The 17,467-nt window shown below is 36.7% G+C and overlaps 1 protein-coding gene across 36 annotated transcripts in view; it reads right to left on the reverse strand.

Annotated features, from left to right (window-relative positions):
- Positions 1 to 17,467, reverse strand: part of TCF12 (transcription factor 12) — a 395,492-nt gene that overhangs the window by 268,549 nt on the left and 109,476 nt on the right. For 5 of the 36 annotated variants that reach the window (XM_081510119.1, XM_081510118.1, XM_081510117.1 and 2 more), the window contains one exon: positions 1,591 to 1,682. The exons of the other annotated variants lie outside the window; for them this stretch is intronic. The gene's annotated coding sequence lies outside the window, so the exon portion shown is untranslated. The remainder of the gene's footprint in view (positions 1 to 1,590; positions 1,683 to 17,467) is intronic. 36 annotated transcript variants of the gene reach the window in all.

Genomic DNA, 17,467 nt, shown 5'->3' on the forward strand with positions numbered 1-17,467 from the left:
TTTCTTTGGATACTGAATCCACTGGTGAAGACAAACGGGAAAAAAATCAATTTACTTGTTACTAAATATCACTAATTAAAAATATGAACAGCCATCATGCGTAAATGTCACGATAGGCCTACAATCAAATATACAGTCCATTTTACAAACACAGTCAGGAATTTAGACTGAACAAGAAATTAATGGTTCAGAGTATTTATGCTACTTCGTTGCATTAAAATTTTATTATATGAGGGAAAACCAGTAAGAACCAGTACAATCATGTTCTCAAGAAGAGAAGAAAGTTTCTTAAAAGAAAATCATACCACTGGAAAGGAGTTTGGGAGTTATTTTGCAAGTAAACAGTATTTTAGTAATAAAAGTTCTTACTTAGGGAATAAAGTGAAAATAAACTCATAAATTTCATGATTCAGTATTTACTGGAGAAACTGATTAAGAATGATGTAAATTTCTGAAGCAGAAGTTTAAAATACTTGATCAAAGAGTAATAAAGATTTAGATAACAACCAATCATGACTTTTCACAATCTGAAAAAAATGGGATTGCTAAGTGATTAGACTACTGTGTCAGATGGCATAAGATTAATTAACTCTACCTGTTCTTCAGGAAGTCTAGGAGAAAGTTTAACTGTACAGAGAAATTGGTCTCATGACGCTTAAAGAGCTGGTCTGAAAAAAAAATAGGTCCACTGACTCAGACCCACAGAGAGTTCGGGAACAAAGCTACTGAGGTTGGATCTGAGAGGGTGGGAGAGAATGGAGAGTGACATAAGACTAGTCTCTCTTCTCTTAGACCTCCTCCTGAGACAATGTGGAAGTATAATGTCAAAAGCCACACTCGGGTATAATTTTTTTTCTTTTTCTTTTCAAGTGCAAGTGAGTTTATTTAGAAAGATACCATAGGCAGAAAGTGGTCCATCTCAGAAGGTATAATCTCTTTAGTTTAAAAAGACTTTGTAATATGGCCTATTAAACCAATAGCAAAAACAAAACCCTAAGTTAGATGGAATAAAGGATATCTTTTTGTCCTCCTTAAAGGTTTCACAGAAAAACAAAACCAAGAGTAGCACATGAGTTTCAATATGGGCAAAAAAACAACCCAAGCCCTGTTTACATAGCATTACTCATTAGCGAATTCTCATAAATCATTAGTTACCCAGAGAAGTAAAATGAATAGATCCTCACTCAACCCTAAGATATTAGAAGTAGAAGACAGTCTACAATGTACTTTGAGACATATTGATTAAAATAAAAGATAAAAAAGTACTGTAAGACTTCAGATAAATTTTTGTGAATAAAAGATCCAGAATGCATAGGAGCATGCCAAAGCAGTCTGGTTCAAATACTTAAGTTAGTTATATGTGTGTCAGGAGCACAGGAGGTATAGGAGAGGGAATCACTTGACAAGCAAGAGCTAGGCAAAGTATTCCACCAAAGAAATAATGGTACTTCTCCCCTTTCCTCATTTACACGCGAAAAAAACATGCCAGAAAGGCTAAATCAAGTTTCAACCAGTTACAGTACACAGGACATGCACACCATTGCATATGCCCAGGGAACCCCTGTACTTCAATATAATTCCAAGCTTTACCTCTATGTCTTCAATATACTTGAACAACGACTAGCTAAAGAAAAATATAGATCTTTCATCTTCTTTTCCCCTGTTCCTAAAGCTGATGTTTTCTGTTAAAGACAACAAAAAAATTTTTTAAGTATTTTAGATAAACTCCATGGCTTCTCTTTTTATTTACATACAAATTATACTTTAATTGTTCTTTCCTGATTAAAGGACATGCTTCCCCAAGAATGAAGACATAAGAATAGATTTTCATGCAAGTTTATTCACCTCTGGAAACCTGAAAGAGTAGATTTCAAAAACTCAACCTGTGAGTAGTACAAAATAGTGCCTAGACACTTTTCTATTATTGACAACTTCCTAGTCAGACATTGAGTCAATAACTATTTTATTTAACCTCTTTCCAACAAAAGTGAAAAAGAAAATTTTTACTTAATTTTGATTTTGCTCAAATACATAATAAATATTAGTTCAAAGACTTTAATTTTGTATTTAAAGTTCCATTCCTCTAGAAATCCATCCAGCTGTTTTAAATATGGTTTATATCATATTACAGTGTTGACTGATACACCATTTAATTTGGGTCAGTAATGTACACGTTTAACACTAGAGAGAAAGTCTTTCCTGAACAAGAAATAATGATTTTGTGTCATGTCTAATTAAAGAGTGTGCATGTGTATACAATCAATTACATATTCATAACAACGGGGTGGGGCAGAAATCAGGACTAAAATGGATTCTACATTTCAGTTAATTTATCCATTAAAAGCAAGGGTACTTCTTATAACATTAGAGAATCAGAGAATGAAACACACATAACTAAGAAAATGAACAATCTTCCAAGGTAGCCAAAATTGCTACCAGGACTCATGATTATAAGAAAATATCAGCCAGCACTGCTTCTTTTTCTCTCTCTCATCTGCTATCTTCTGGATCCCTTGACCCAACTTCTATGCCTACCCACCTCATTTTACAGTTTGGAAACTTGTATTATTTTTTAAAATCTGTAGAGAAACTAATTTCCCAAACTATCATGGTTTTATTACTTTATATTTTATTACTTCACAACCATCAATTTAAGGAAATGATCATTTTTAAACTTTTTATTTCTTCATCTAGGGAAAAACAACTGACCTCTCCTTTTAATTAACTGACCTCCACACCACAACTGAATAAGCACATCATCCCAACATGCTAGTTACTTGCAGCTGCCCAAATCCTAGGACACTGTAAGCCTCAAAAAATCCCTTTACACAGGGGACAATGATATAGGGCTTGCTTCTTTCCTGACTCTGCTCCATTTAAAAGTCTCTCAAACATGACACCAAGAATACAAGCAATAAAAGAAAAAGTAGGTGAAATGGACATCATGAAAATTGAAAGAAACTGAAAAGACAACAGAATCGTATGTCTAATAAAGGGCTTGTATTAAAAATATATGGAGAACTATGACAACATAGTCATAAAAAAAATGGCAAACAATTTGAACAGTTCTCTAAAGAAAATACATAAATAGCCAATAAGCAACTGAAAAGATGTTCAAAATCATTATTAGTCATCAGGTAAATGCAAAGAAAGACCAAACTAAGATATCACCTCACAACTACCAGGATGGCTATAGTCACAGACAGATAATCCCAATCGTTGCCCAGGATTTGGAGAAAGTGGAACCCTCAGACACTGCTGGTGAGAACGTGAAATGGTGAAGCCATTTGGAAAGCAGTTTGTCAGGTTCGCAAAATATTAAACAAGGAATCACACCATATGACCCAGCAATTCCACTGCCAGGTAATGCCTGGACAAAGTAAATGTCAAATTACAAAATACAGTCTAGCTGCCCTTTAAAGTAGACTCTCTCCAACTATTTTATTCCATTACTGTTATTTCCTTAATCCAGACCTTTATCTACATGAAGATGCCCTCATTAACCTCCATCACTGGTACTCTTATCAATCCAGTCCACATTACACTTAGAGAAACTTTCCCAAATATCACTTCAAAATCTTTCAAGGATCTTTCAAAGCCCCAAACCATTGAGTTTGTCAGTCAAGGCTTCGCACAATCCAATCCTGATTCACATGTCTAATAATATTCCATGAGACTCCACTAAAGTCTTCTAATTATGCCAGGCCAAGATCATCAGTGTCTTCTTTTTTGTCCAGAATATAAACAAAATATAAAATTAATGGAAATTTAACTTATCTAAGCCATCCTTCAGAGTCCATCAAAAGCAACTGTAATGACATGACTGCAAACATTTTTCACACTATTATTTGAATAAAATTATTCTTCCAGGAAACACTGCATCATTTTAACAAATCAAATTCCTATATACGCTGTGTATATAACCTTGTATTAATACTAATCACATAGATATCAAACTCTGGTTTCTTCATCTGGTAAGTAAGGAAAATTACTATCTCATGGAGAGGGTTGTAAGGATAAAACATAATTTCCTAATATGAAAATAATTCATATTAAGTACACACAGAAAGCACTCAGAAAATGTTAATTAGCATGATTATCATTATTTCCTAACACATGTGCAGAGGTCTGGGAACTTACACACTGAAGGAAATATTTCACGTGTTAATATTGTTTTTCCTAAGGTACCCACACAATAGGGTATTTGTATGTCCCCTAAAAACACTAGAAATCACAGCAAATAGAAGTTGAGGTGACAATATCCCTTTTTCAAATAGTAACTTAAAGATTCTCACTACTGTTTAAAAGGTATTACCACTGTAAATGAAATAACAGTGTTGGGAGTCAATGCTCTAGATCCATGTTCAAGTCACAATCCCACTGTTTACTAACTGTATGATTTTGGGAAAGTCATCTGAATTCTCTGTCTTGGATTCTTATATGTAAACAAAGATAACAGCAAGACTAAATTGACTCTACTGTTGTATGAAGTGAAAAATAGAAATATGAGAAAATGTTTTGTGAACTATTTACATATCCTTATAAATCAGACATATATATAAGCTTATTAAAAGTCCTCTGTTTACATTAAATTAGTTTTTCATAATTTATGAAGTCATTCACAGTCATAAGGAACAGAGATGAACATACTGAAATTCCTGTATGACCTTAATTAAAGCCACTCAATTATCAATTCCACTTCTGCCTATCCACCATTACAATTTCTTTCACAAGGGGCAACATTTTATTGAGTTGAACTCCAAAACCTCTTCCTGTTCACCTAGAAATGATCAACCGCAGTGACAAAACATAGAGCGAAAGAAGGAAAAAAGGCAATAGATAAGGATAGCCTGTAAACTAATTCGTTTATCTTGAATTTCAGTAGCTCATAGTTCAAGTCCACTAATCATTTCATATCTAGCCATCAATTAACAAGAAAAGCAGAATATTAAATATACTTCAACTCACAGTCTAATCAACAGCAACAACAACAAATAGCATTGGAGACTCAAGTAAAATCTAAAACTTTGATCAGTTTCAATACATATCACTTAGCCAAGCATGCCCCAGAAAAAGAGCAGTCATTTGTTTAAAGAACTGGTGAAAAATGAAAGTGAAAGAACTGGTAATTGTGTCCAAATTCAAATGGGAGTTACCAAAATTAACATGATGACCAATGATACAAAGTAGATCACTAATAAACTGAAGTATACATTATTTACTTCTCAATTTCATCACCACCATGTCACTAAAGAATACTGCAGAATGAATAGCTTAGTTAAACATTCTTTTAGAAGGCAAAGAACATTTATATGGATTCTTATGTGTCAAATCATGGCATCCCATTCTGAACCATTTCCATTTCTTTTCCCCTCTTATAGATAACCTGGTGCTTCCTTCTGAACCTGTACAATCCCTTCCAAATGACTACAGAGCTGTGAAATTAGAGGTATTTAGTTAACGGCACATTTTTAGAATTAAATAAGCAAAGCTCTCTGTTTTTACTAACACTCCACAAAATTCTATATGCAGAAAAACAAGATTCTAATATCTATCTTTCTCACGGTTGTTCACATGCTTCCAATTTCTTATAAGTAGGAAATTTCTATAGTTTAGAAAAAAGATGGAAGAAGCCAAATTATCATATACACTAAGACTTGCTCAAAAAAGAAGAAGAAAAAAAAAACTAAACATCTTGCCACCACTACTCACACCAAATTATTAAATCACTTCAGGTAATAAGTCAGAAAAGGAAGGACAAACACTAAAATTGTCCCCATCACCAACTGTGAAATCAGTAATTCCTAAGGTCAGGAGCCCAGGAATTACCACTGCTAAATAAAAATTCAACATTGTCACAATATAATACCACCCACTATCAAATTTATTTTAAATTCTCACAAAATAAAATTTCATTTTTCCTTTTGGTGTACAGTTCTATGAATTTTAACACAATTAAAATTTTCAGCCAGAACTTCTTCAAACATGTTTTTCTGCATCACACTATTTCTCCTCTCCTTCTGGGACTCCAATGACACAAATGTTAACCCTTATGTTACTGGCTCACTGTTCTCCGAAACTGATCATCTTTTCTATCATTTTTCTGTACTGTTCAGCTTGGAAACTTTCTATTCCCTATGAATTCAGTGACTCTCCCCTTTCCTCTCCATTCTGCCACAGAATCTACCCAGTTGAGTTTTTTTAATTTTAATTAACGTTTTTTTCAGTTTGAAAATTATATTTGATTCCTCTCTATATCATTTATTTCCTTGATGATACTTAAAGCTTAACACTTGTTGAAAGGGTATTTGCAATGGTTTATTCATACATTTGTACAGTGGTTAAAGTCTCTGTCAAATGATTTCAACATCTACACTGTCTTGTCACAAGGGTCTGTTACTGCCTTTTCCAACACGAGTTGAGGTAGGTTCTTTGCATAGTGATCCTTGAAATTTTAAATAATATGCTATGTAACTTGGATTCTTCCTCATTCCTATGGAATATATGGATAATTTTATTTACACAGGCAGTTGACCTGGTTAGGTTCAAGCTGCAAGTTCCAATATGTTTTCTGAAGGTTGTGGTTCCAATGTTCAGTTTTCAAAGCCTTTACAATGTTATTTGGATCCCAAGGATATTCCACCCAGTGGTCAGTCTGCAGCCTGGCTGGAGTTGTATCCATTCAGTTTTCAAAGACTTTAAAATGCTAATTAGGATCTGATCCTTATATTTGCACAGACTGACAGTGAGTCATGGCACTAGTGGAAAAGAACCCGCCTGTCAATGCAGGAGATACAAGAGACACAGGTTCAATCCCTACGTCGGGAAGATCCTCTGGCAAAGGAAATGGCAACCCACTCCAGTACTCTTGCCTGGAGAATCCCATGGATTCTGAGAGGAGCCTGGTGGGCCGCACAGTTCATAGGTTGCAAAGAGTCGGACATGACTGAAGCAACTTGGCAGCAGTAACAGCAGACAGTGAGGCCCAACTTCATGGGTCTCCTTCCCAAGGTCTTTCCTCTTCTCCATATGCATGCGTGTGTGAGTGCTAAGTCGCTTCAGTCGTGTCCAACTCTATGTGACCCTTATGGACTTCTCTATATTTCACTTTCCAATTTCCTGAGCATACCCTTTTCTGTCCTCCAGCCAGAAAGAGTCTACTTCTATAATCATTACCTGCCTGGAGTCAAACACTGGGAGGACACCCTAAAAACAATGGGGTTTGCCTCTGCTCTCCTGGAACCACAGCATCAAAGAGTAAGGTTCCCCTCTCTCAGGGTTCCAGCTCCTGCAGACACCTGTTGTAAATGTTATCATTAGCATGTGATTGCTTGCAACTGGAAAAACTGGAAGAATGTGAACAACCCTGAGAAAGAAAGTAGACTCTTACTTATCTTTCTACACATAAGAGTTCTGTGGAATGTTAGTACAAAGAAAAAGAAGAAAAAAAAAGAACAATACTAAGTTTTTCACCCTCGCTCCTCACATCAGAACTATATCACGGTGCTTAATTCCAGGTTTTTGGTTGCTCACGTCAGGAGATCCTGTAAGTTCGGTGGTATTCAAAAATTGATGTTTTTCTGCAGTCTGCCTGTTACTAAATACCATGTATTCTGTCCAAGTTTTACAGTTCCATTTGGCTGTAAGGAAAGGGTGGTATATGTTTACTCCTTATTATCCAGAACCAGAGGATATCCCCTTTTTTAAATAAGTAAAGAAACCCTTTTCAAACTGTTCATGGGGTTCTCAAGGGAAGAATACTGAAGTGGTTTGCCATTCCCTTCTCCAGTGGACCACATTTTGTCAGAACTCTCCACCATGACCCGGACATGTTGGGTGCCCTACAAGGCATGGCTCATAGTTTCTTTGAGTTAGACAAGGCTGTGATCCATGTGATCAGTTTGGTTAGTTTTCCGTGATTCTGGTTTTTGTTCTGTCTGCCTTCTGATGGATAAAGATAAGAAGTTTATGGAAGTTTCATGATGGGAGAGACTGACTGTGGGGGAATCCGGGTCTTGTTCTGATGAGTGGGGCCATGCTCAGTAAATCTTTAATCCAATTTTTTGTTGATGGGCGGGGCTGTGTTCCCTCCCTGTTGTTTGACCTGAGGCCAAACTATGGTAGGGGTTGTGGCCACCTAACAGAAGCAGAAGATATTAAGAAGAGGTGGCAAGAATACACAGAAGAACTGTACAAAAAAGATCTTCATGACCCAGATAATCACAATGGTGTGATCACTCACTTAGAGCCAGAAATCCTGCAATGTGAAGTCAAGTGAGCCTTAGAAAGCATCACTACAAACAAAGCTAGTGGAGGTGATGGAATTCCAGTTGACCTATTAATCCTAAAAGATGATGCTCTGAAAGTGCTCTACTCAATATGCCAGCAAATCTGGAAAACTCAGCAGTGGCCACAGGTCTGGAAAAGGTCAGTTTTCATTCCAATCCCAAAGAAAAGCAATGCCAAAGAATGCTCAAACTACTGTACAATTGCACTCATCTCACACGCTAGTAAAGTAATGCTCAAAATTCTCCAAGTCAGGCTTCAACAGTATGTGAACTATGAACTTTCAGATGTTCAAGCTGCATTTAAAAAAGGCGAGTCTCAAACAAATGGTGCTAGAACAACTGAGTACCATACGGGGCGGGGAGGGGAACAACTCAATTCTTATCTTACACTCAACAGAAAAATTTTAAATAGTTCAGAAACCTAAATGTAAAATCTAAACCTATAAAACTTTCGAGAGAAATTCAGGGGAAAAATATTTGTAATTTTGGATCAGGCAACATTTTTTTAAGAAAGGACAGAAAAAGCTTTAATCCCCCAAAGAAAATCTGATATGATTTCAGCAAAATTAAAAACTTAATGCCCTTCAAAAGACTGTTAAGAAAATGAAAAGGCAAGATGCAGAGTGGGACAAAATATTCATAATACAACTGACCCTTGAACAACAAGGGGATTAAATTCAGTATAACTTATAGTCAGTCTTCTGTATCCATGGATTCAACGAACTGCAGACTGTGTTGTTGTTCTTCAGTCGCTCAGTCATGTCCAATGCTTTGCGATCCCATGGACTGTAGCACGCCAGACTTCCCTGTCCCTCACCATTTCCCGGAGTTTGCTCAAACTCATGTCCATTGAGTCAGGGATGCCTTCCAAGTATCGAACAGACCGTGTAGTACTGCAGTATTTACTACTGAAAAATACCCACATTTCAGTGGACCCATGCAGTTCAATGGACATGAATTTGGGCAAACTTCGGAAGATGGTGAGGGACAGAGAAGCATGACGTGCTGTAGTCCATGAGGTCACAAAGAGTCAGACCTGACTGGATAACTGAACAACAACAACGTGCAGTTCAAACCCGCAGTGTTCAAAGGTCAACTATACATATAACTTGACAAATCTTATATACAAAAGTATAAGTTCAAAACTTTCAATAAAAAGTTCACAACTCAACTTGAAAATGGGCAAGGAAGATACCTGAATGAATAATAATATGTAAGTACATACAGACAGGCAACACCATTAGTAATCAGGGAAACACAAACTAACCCATAATGAGATACAACAACATACCCACATGCATAGCTAACAAAGAGACTAACAACAGCAAGTGTTATAGAGGATGTTAAGAACTGAATACTCACGTGCTACTTGTGGGAATGTAAAAGCTCTAAAAAGCTGTTTCACAGAATCTTAATCATACTCTTACAACCTGACCCAGAAACTCTACTCTTAGGCATTTACTCAAGAATAAAGAGAATAAAAACAAATGTCCTTAAAAAGCTCTGTATAGTAACATTAAAAAAGTTTTATTTGTAACAGCCAAAAAAACTATAAACAATCAAAATACTATCAACAGATGAATGAAAGAATAAACAAACACTGGTATATGGAAAACTAGTATTCAGCAACTGAAACAACTAATTTCTGATACATGCAACAAACTGAATGCACCTCAAGAACACTGCTTTGAGTCAAAGAAGCCAGATACAAGAGTTTACTCTGTATAAGTCCTTTATTTTGAAGTTATTTCTAGAACAGGCTAAAACTAATTGACAGTAATGGAAATCAGATGAGTGGTTCCAATTGACATGCAGTGAACAACAATGGCTACAAAAGATGTACAGCAACGTTCTGATGATGGACATCTTCTACAGAATCTCAAAGTATTTAATTATATACTTTAAATGTGTGTATTCTACTGTATATATGTTTATATATAGTACTTACTATGTTTACAGTAAAATATATTTTATTCATGGCAAATAGATGGAGAAACAGTGGCAGACTTTATTTTGGGGGGCTCCAAAATCACTGCAGATGGTGACTGCAGCCGTGAAATTAAAAGACACTTACTCCTTGGAAGAAAAGTTATGACAAACCTAGACAGCATATTAAAAAGCAGAGACTGCTTTGCCAACAAAGGTCCGTCTCGTCAAGGCTATGGTTTTTCCAGTAGTCATGTACGGATGTGACTATAAAGAAAAGTGAGTGCCGAGGAATTGATGCTTTTGAACTGTGGTGTTGGAGATGACTCTTGAGAGTCCCTTGGACTGCAAGGAGATCCAACCAGTCCATCCTAAAGGAAATCAGTCCTGAATATTCATTGGAAGGACTGATGCTGAAGCTGAAACTCCAATACTTTGGCCACCTGATGTGAAGAACTGACTCATTTGAAAAGACTCTGATTCTGTGAAAGATTGAAGGCAGGAGGAGAAGGGGACGACAGAGGATGAGATGGTTGGATGGCATCACTGATTCCACAGACATAAGTTTGAGTAAGCTCCGGGAGTTGGTGATGGACAAGGAGGCCTGGCGTGCTGCAGTCCATGGGGTCGCAGAGAGTCGGACAAGACTAAGCGACTGAACTGAACTGAATAAAATGCATATATACAATACATACATATATTAAATAAAATAATGAATCACATTCAATAAAATGAAATTCAGTAAACTCATATGAAGCAAAGCTTAATACAGACTTATTTCTAGTCTAAATTTTTTCCCATTAAATTTTAACTATTCAAATAACTGGCTTCCCAGGTGGCTCAGTGGTAAAGAATCTGCCTGCAACACAGGAGCCACAGAAGATGCAGGTTTGATCCCTGGGTTGGGGAAGAGCCCATGGAGTAGGAATTGGCAATTTGCTCCAATATTCTTGCCTGGAAAATTCCACGGACAGAGGGGCCTGGCAGGCTAAAGTCTATGGAGTCACAGAGTCGAATAAAGAGCAATCAAAGAGCAACTGAGCACACACACATACACACACACACCCACAAATGACTAAATCAGAGAACTTTTAGAATCACATGGAAAACTGATGGAGAAAAACTGGGGTAAGTCTTAGGATTCATGTAGTCTATCTTCCTATTTAGTGTCAAGTCCTACCAATAGCATATTAAGTTGATGGCTATAATACATCACTAACTGGAAACTCAGACTTCTAGAGACAGTCTTTTCCACTGGTGAAACACAGAATCTCTTGCAAAATTCTCTCTTAAATTCAGATGAAAACTGTGCTCCTCTAGAGTAGCAGTTGTCGTTCAGGTGAAACCTAGTCCACTGTGTTTACAAATAAGTTTTATTGGAATACAGCCATGCCCAGTCATTTATTACAAACTGTTTATCATTGCTTTCATGTTACAACAGCTGATTTGAATGGCTGCAACATAAAATATTTCTCTGGTTCTTTACAGTTTTTCTACCAGTGTACCAGATGAACACCACAGAAGTCTACACGCTCTTTTACATGACAGTAGTCAAAAACCTGAAGCGTATTAGTCCCATTTGTGTTTAGTCTTTCCACTTCATTTATTGGCTACTACTCCTATGTCACTCACAGTAGCTCAACTCCTCAACAAGCCCTTCGAGACACTACAGTTGATAAGTATCCTTCTTACAAGTATAAAAATGAATTCAGCACCTTATCAAAAATGACAGTGGAACTATTAGCATCTATAATTTTGATACCACATTCCTATTAATTCAGTTTAAGGTTTAATTTACTTCCTTTTATGCTCCATCACATATTTCACAGTAACAATTAAAAAAAAATGCACATACATTACTGTTGTAAACAAAAACACTTCATGAGGCTATAACCCCAAGTTCTTTCAACATAATTTGTCTGTATCTGGAAGACCAGACAATATTTCAGATAGTTAAAGCTCAAAGTGACTATTTTTTCTTTCTCTTCACTTATAGTTGACTACAATTCTATTCTATTATGCTTATTTGATAAAAGCTTTTCAGTTAGAGGATTATTTTCCTGAATGAAATAAAATAGGCTCTGTAGTCATAGTCTCAGGGGGAAATTTTAAGAAACCAGTGCATCAATAAAGATAGAAAAAAGGAAGCAAGAGAGTGCCCACAAGAAGCCTCAACAAGTACGACTTAGTGAAAATAACCAAAGGCTTATCAAGCAGAGAGAACTAGGCTTGATTTAGATTCTGTTCCTTTTTAGCTATATAATATACAACAATAATTTCAAAGGCAGATTAAAGCGAAGGTATAATCAATGAGCCAAGCACTACCTTAAACACTTTTTAAACATTAAGACATAACCCAGTATGTCAGTACAGGCATCACCTTCACCTAGCCTCAAGCCTCTTTCTGGAAAAATTCCCTTCCCTCCCTAAACTATTCCAAGGAAGATTGAGTTCCTGACTAGTGTGCACAGTTCTTGAACATGTGTAGCTAATATTATACAAAGCTGCTAATACCAGTGATTGGCACTATTCTTCCAATCAGGTCTTGGAATGGTATAAGGCAGAAATTCTGGGTATTTTCTTGCAGCATTGGCAAGCCCATCTGGCAGCAGCAGCTCTAAACCCATGAACTCTAATCACTGTATCATTAATAAAACTGACATTTTAATCTTCATATGCTACTCTCTTGTGTCTTATTTTTCATTTCATTCTAAATTCAGGATCAGTACTCTCTTTTTTGAGTATGGACCTCTTCATTAGAGTTCCATATTGCCCTTCTTGCATAAAGTCATATTCTTAGTTCATCCTCCATGGTGTTCAGAGCGTGTTTCTTTACAGTAAAAACTAAAGCATTTGCAAAGAAATAAATTCAGAAGCTTTCAGAATTTTTCTCTAATTTACATTCAGTAACAAGTATTTTATAACTCCTTGTTCATTCTAAGTATTCAACTCAGCTTTCATAAAATAACCTTCTTTATGAATTCACTGGTTTAATTTTCAATAAGTATTAACAGGTTTGGGAATAAACACAACTGATTTCCTGGTAAGGATACAACTCATGTAGTTGGAGAAAAAGTACAGAAGCATACCAGAATATAATTGGTTAGACATATGTGCTAATGGAGCCACTGTCATCAGTCAGTGTATTTTTCAGGGGGAATAAAAGGATTCATTCATTAATCTGGTTGGTAAAAGACAGCATCAATACCCTCAGCTTTAGAATAGGGATCCCATTATCTTTCTTTTAAGGTCCTCATGTGTATTAAATAAAGTATTAGGTAAAAGTACCTAGGACAGTATCTGGCGCATACCAGGTGCTCAATAAATACATACAATAAATAAATAAGTGAAGCCAGCACTAAATGGATCCAAGCTCCATGTCAATACAGAATCTCTATAACACAAGTCAATCTTATCTGAATAATCTATTTCAGGCAAAAACTGGGAATGCTGTTGGGAGATTATTTCTCATAATTTCAGCTAACCTTCAGCATGGAAACCAAAACAAATTTTTAAAATTCCTTAATAGCATAAATGACAGTTAATATCTCTATATATCAACAGAGAGAGGAAAAGAATTAACATCCTAAAAGACAAGGAAAACCAGCTGGTGCTATGAAGATTATTTACTCCTCTCCCACCGGTGTGAGCCACCAACAGTAACCTGTTCTTTCAGTTCAGAAATCCCATAAAATCTGGGTATTACTATTTCCATCTAGCAGTCCCATAGCCTGACAAAAGAGGACCAGCACGCGCACACACACACACACACACACACACACGCACGCACCAAAAAAACACCAGGGTCTAAGATTATTAAAAGAAAGAAGGAAATTTAAAACTACTCATTATCACACTTCCTATCATTACAGGTCAAAATATACACCAAAATACACCAAAATATAGTATATTAAATATGAGTTTATATCTGCTAGGTTTCAGCCACTGAAGTAAGTTATATAAGGGCCAAACTCACTTCTTAACCTGACTCCAATCCTACATAAACACATTTTTCTGTTACTACGGATTTCAAGCCATGGATCTCATCCTAAACAGCACTGTCAAATTTTTTTAAGATACAGTCGATGCCAGTGCTTCCTCTCCCACCACTAGTCTAACCTGCTACACTAAGGAGCAGGTACACTGCTACACTCTGTCTTCCAATTTCAGCATGACACTCTGACCTCAGCTTGCCCCTCAGAGCTAAAAATACTTTAAAGGTTTTGCCCAGCTCTTGGTCCCAAGTCTTCTCTTTACTCACATTCTGCTCAATAGCTAACAAAATGTTTGAAACTTTTCATATTTGATATCTTAAATTTTTAAAAATTTTGTCTATGTGGGGCAAAAAAAAGGCAGCAGAAAAATAATTCCCACCCTCAGAATACTCAATCTGATTAGAGAAAACATGGAAAGGAGTAAACATAAATCAGTGTAACACTACTTAAAGTCTAAAAAAATACAATCCATCCACCTCATATAACACAAAACATAAAGCTTGTTATCCTTAATCTGAAAAATCATAAATTGTTCCTCTTAATTTTGAAGCTCTTCACAAGATAGCCATACCACCCTCAGCATCTTATCCAGACTTACTCAGCCTCTTTCATGAAGTCTTCCCTGATTAACTAGAAGGCGGCTCAGCATTGTTCCACCCACACACAGTCCCAAAATTCTTCCATGTCTGCCACCTGAAATAACATGCTTTCCTAACTGCCCATATAGAAAATAAACCACTTCAACAATCTATTTACTTAATTGAGTACACTTTCCAAGTGATCTTATTCAGCTAGGTGGCTTGTATTAGCTTTGAGTAAGACGTGATGATTCTCTATATTGCTTGTCTACCTGAGTTGCTTGTCTATTTGGAAATGTAATGTGTTAGGGCAAAATAAAAAATATATATAATAGGAAACAAGTTAAAAAATAATAGGTCTTCCCCTCACTACTTCCACATTTTTTCAAAAGAAGAAAGCACGTTTTTTAAAAGACAGCCTTACCAATGAGTCAAACATTGCATGTAAGGCATTTCACACTTGGAAGAAATACAAACACAAGGTTCACAACATATTGAATTCTTTGCAAAAGGACCTCAAAATGCACTCAATATATTTGCCTCTGCTCCTCCCTCAGTTATAGACAGTTTCATCACTTATCTCCTGACCACAATCTGTAATACTGGGCTACAAACATATATCACACATCTCCTAGATTCTCAAGGAAAATCCCTATCTCACATTCCCTTTCTTCCAATGAGGATATCAAATGTACAATTAAACATGACTGAATTTTTGTAAGTTTTTAAGACTGTGAATAAAAATAATTTTAATTTCTTCGTCTAACCAAAGGAATTAAATAAGACCAATCTGCTGTTCAAAACATTTGGTTACTACACATTTATAGCTAAAGGGCAGTGAAAAAATACAACTCCTTTAGAGACATTGAGCAAAATATTTTTGAAACATCTTCAGTATTGGTCACTAAAAAACTACATTTCGGCCAATGCTGGCCACCACATATATTTGCCTTCTTTCCCCTTATACAGATTCTTAAATTCAAGTTCCTACTAGACTATCAACACATCCCCTTCTTAACAGGCTGCTCCTGCTGCTGCTAAGTCGCTTCAGTTGTGTCCACCTCTGTGTGACCCCATAGATGGCAGCCCACCAGGCTCTGCCGTCCCTGGGATTCTCCAGGCAAGAACACTGGAGTGGGTTGCCATTTCCTTCTCCAATGCAGTAAAGTGAAAAATGAAAGTGAAGTCGCTCAGTCGTGTCCCAAACTCCAAAAACAGTTTGATCTTATTACCTAGTAAAACTTCATTTAAAAAGTTAATTTAATTATCTCTGAAACCTCAGTCACTATAGGCCTTCCGCTCATTTAAGGTTCCTATCCTCACACCTGAGCACACAGAGAGTTCGCCCCCCACCCCCACCGTCCCTCAACTGAAAAGAATCGGTACTTAGTGTGCCTTGCTAACATCAAAAACAATACCTTCGTTGTTGCTGTGTTTTTCAATCTGTTTTGTTTGGTTTTTATTTTGTTTTACTTTGTTCTTCCCAATGAATACCTTTTGAAGGGTTTGCAAAGATTTTTGGACTAAAATAAACAGTAACACCATAGCCTCTTACTGGGTGATCTTTGCACTCCCTGGAGCTTACTATATGAAGAGGCTTGCCAAATTAATCTGGTGTCCCTTGCCTTCTCTCCTGGATTGTGTTATCTGACAAACTCTTATTCTGGGTGATAAAGAAAACTACATGAAGAAAACTGCATTTCATGTATATTGAAGTTCCAGTATTTAATGCAGTGCCTCAGACTCCCTGGGAAGAGTTCAGTCGAAAGGATGATTTCTGAAAATCTATAGAACGAGTCAATGTTCAGGCAATAAATCTAGACCACATAATATCTGAAGCTATTAGTTTTTATAATCATAAACAACCCTGCAGTACCTTTGTACATCTATCTTGACACATTTTTGCAAGTATATATAAAGGAATTAATGTTGAGCTAGAGTGTATGGGGTCGCACACAGTTGGACACGACTGAAGCGACTTAGCAGCAGCAGTGGAGTGCTAGAGCAAGGCTCTATAAACTTTTTTTTTAAGGGACAGATAATTTTTGACTTCAAGGGCCACATGGTTTCTGTTGCAACTACCCAACTCTGCCTTCCAGTGCACAAGTAATCATAAACAACAACAATACAGATGAGTGTGGCTTTATTACAATAAAACTTTATCTGCAAAAAACAGGCAGTGAACCAGAGTTGGCTCCAAGGGCTAGGGCAGTAGCTGTGATGCTGTACATTTAAATGGCATTGATAGATAGGCTGCAAGTTACATGCTTTTGACCTTTTGCTGCTGCTCTTTGTTGTTGAGTCACTAAGCAGTGTCTGACTCTTTGCGACCCCACGGACTGACTGTATCACGCCAAGTTCCTTTGTCCTTCACAATCTCATGGAGTTTGCTCAAATTCCTGTCCAGTGAACTGGTTATGCTATCTAACCATTTCACCCTCTGCTTCCCCCTTTTTCTTTTGCCTTCAATCTTTCCCTTTTCCCCCCTCAATCTTCCCCAATGAGTCTGCTCTTCACATCAGGTGGACAAAGTACTGGAGCTTTAGCTTCAGCATCAGTCTTTGCAATGAATTTCAGAGTTCTCCCTGCAGACCAAGGGAAACTCAAGAATCTTCTCCAGCACCACAGTTTGAAAGCATCAATTCTTTGGCACTTAGGCTTCTTTATGGTAAAATTCTCA

The sequence above is a fragment of the Giraffa tippelskirchi genome, chromosome 7, assembly GCF_054371585.1.
Source record: "Giraffa tippelskirchi isolate mGirTip1 chromosome 7, T2T-mGirTip1v1.2.pri, whole genome shotgun sequence".
NCBI classification, from domain to species: Eukaryota; Metazoa; Chordata; class Mammalia; order Artiodactyla; family Giraffidae; genus Giraffa; species Giraffa tippelskirchi.